Genomic DNA, 3,123 nt, shown 5'->3' on the forward strand with positions numbered 1-3,123 from the left:
CGCATAAGGCAACCGTGGGCACGTAAGGCATCTGGGGCACACAAGATCGCAGTGGGTGGACCCTGAGTACACAAGCGGCAGCTGGCAGACACAGTGAGGCAGCGATTGTGGAGCAGACCAGAGCACGCACCCAGGATCCCAGAGAAGGGACTGAGGTTCCACGGAGAACGGAGCAACTACCATTATTCCCTCCCGCCCCTGCCCCCACATACAACGTCACAATCTAGCAACTGGGGTGCCCAGCCCTGGTGAACACCTAGGGCTCCGCCCTTCACTGTAACAAGAGTGACCAGACCAAAAGAGAGAGAGAGAGAGAGAGAGAGAGAGAGAGAGAGAGAGATGGCTCAAACAGAAGAATAAATCGATGCCCCAGGGCTCATCCTTTTAAGCAACCGAGAGATAGCCAATCTATCAGATGCACAGTTCAAAACATTGGTGATCAGGAAGCTCACAGAATTGGTTGATTTTGGGTGCAAACTAGATGAACAAATGCAGGTTACCATAAAAGAAATGAAGAAAAATGCACGGGGAACCAATAGTGATGGGAAGGAAACTGGGACTCAAAACAATAGAGTGGACCAGAAAGAAGAAAGAAACAACCAAGCAGGAAAGAATGGAGAAATAAGAATTCAAAAAAATGAGGAGAAGCTTAGGAACCTCCGGGATATCTTTAAACATTCCAACATCTGAATTATAGGGGCACCAGAAGGGGAAGAGGAAGAGCAACAGATTGAACACGTATTTGAACAAATAATAAAGGAGAACTTCCCCAATCTGGCAAAGGAAATAGACTTCCAGGAAATTCAGGAAGCTCAGAGAGTCCCAAAAAAGTTGGACCCAAGAAGAAACACACCAAGGCACATCATCATTACATTACCCAAGGTAAAAATGAAGGAGAGAATCCTAGAAGCAGCAAGAGATAAGGGGACAGTCACCTACAAAGGAGTTCCCATCAGACTGTCAGCTGATTTCTCAAAAGAGACCTTGCAGGCAAGAAGGGGCTGGAAAGAAGTATTCCAAGTCATGAGAGGCAAGGACCTATATCCAAGATTGCTCTATCCAGCAAAGCTTTCATTTAGAATGGAAGGGCAGACAAAGTGCTTCTCAGATAAGGTCAGGTTAAAGGAGTTCATCATCACCAAGCCCTTATTATATGAAATGTTAAAGGGACTTATCTAAGAAAAAGATAGAAAACATGTACAGTAAAATGACAGAAACTCACAGTTATTAACAACCACACCTAAAACAAAAACAAAAAGAAACTAAGCAAACAACTAGAACAGGAACAGAACCACAGAAATGGAGATCACACAGAGGGTTAGCAACAGGGGAGTGGGAGGAGGAGAGAGGAGGGAAAAGGTACAGAGAATAAGTAGCATAGATGGTAGGTAGAAAATAGACAGAGGGAGGGCAAGAATAGTATGGGAAATGTAGAAGCTAAAGAACTTATAAGTATGACACATGGACATGAACTAAAGAGGGGGATAAGGGTGGGAGAGGGTGTACTGGGTGGAGGGGAGTGAAGGGGGGAAATAGGACAACTGTAATATCATAATCAATAAAATATATTTTTAAAAAACTGAACACTGAAAAAAAACACAATTAAAAAAATGGGCAAAGTACCTGAACAGACACTTCTCCAAAGAGGACATACAGATGGCCAATAGACATATGAAAAGATGCTCAGTGTTACTAATCATCAGAGAAATGCAAATTAAAACCACAATGAGGTATTACCTCACACCTGTCAGAATGGCTACCATCAATAAATTAACAAACAACAAGTGGTGGCAAAGATGTGGAGAAAAGGGGACCCTCAGGCACTGTTGGTGGGGATGCAGACTGGTGCAGCCACTGTGGGAAACAGTTTGGCGTTTCCTCAAAAAAATAAAAAATGATACTACTTTAAGACCCTATGATTCCACCTCTCGGAATATATCTGAAGAAACATGAAATACTAATTTGAAAGAATATGTTACCAAATGGAGATTTGGCTACCTGCTGCAACATAAGCCTATACTCATGAGACAGGTGTAAGTAAAAAAGAAAGAACTTTATTCAGGTGCCAGCAACCAGAGAAGATGGCAGACTTTTGTCCTAAAAATCATTTTAACATGTTAGTCAAGCTGGTGGCTTTTACAAGGAGGGGAAAGGGAAGTTGGGACGTGCAGGCAGTGTTCTTGCTGGTTCAGCATATTGAATCCTTCTGTGTCAGCTGAATTCCTGTGGTCGGTCAGCTTCCATCCAGAGAGAAACCGGAACTGATGGTCCCCACAAAGTACTAAAATAGAAGTTTTTAGCCAATATTTTGTTCCTGTTTTTGTTCCAACAGGCTTGTCAATTTATTAGTTAGTACATTTAATTCTGGTTAGTATAAAATTATATAAATACTATGTTATTTTACTCTCTGTTACAAATATAAGCACCCCTATGTTCATAGCAGTGCTATTTACAGTCGCCAAGATTTGGAAGCAACCCAAGTGCCCTGAGTAGATGAGTGGATAAAAAAGCTGTGGTACATTTACACAGTGGAGTGTTACTTGACCATAAAAGAACAAGAAGGAAATCTTACCTTTTGTGACAGCATGGATGGTCCTGGTGAGCACTATGCTCAGTGAAATGAGCCAGTCAGAGAAAGATAATACCATATAATGTCACTCATATGTGGAATCTAATGAACAAAATAAACTAGCAAACAGCACTGGCTTGTGTGGCTCAGTGGATTGAGCACCAGCCTGCAAACCAAAAGGTCATGGGTTGGATTCCCACTCAGGGCATATGCCTGAGTGTGCTAAAGGCAACCACACGTTAATGTTTCTCTCCCCCTCTTTCTCCCCCCCCTTCCCCTCTGTCTAAAAATAAATAAATAAATGTCTTTAAAAATAAACTAGCAAACAAAACAGAGACAGACTCATAGAGAACAAACTGACAGCTGTCAGTGGAGAGGGAGGTTGGGGGCTGAGTGAAAAAGGTGAAGGGATTAAGAAAAAAAAAACTCATAGATACAGACAACAGTGCAGCGATGACCAGAGTGAAAGGCGGTGGAGAGAGGTAGTTTTCTAGTGCTTGGGTAAAGCAGGGGGTGGGCGTAAATGGTGATGGAAGGAGACTGTTCTTGGGGTG

The sequence above is a fragment of the Phyllostomus hastatus genome, unplaced genomic scaffold, assembly GCF_019186645.2.
Source record: "Phyllostomus hastatus isolate PE091 unplaced genomic scaffold, TTU_PhHast_1.1 phas_contig_551, whole genome shotgun sequence".
Lineage (NCBI taxonomy): Eukaryota > Metazoa > Chordata > Mammalia > Chiroptera > Phyllostomidae > Phyllostomus > Phyllostomus hastatus.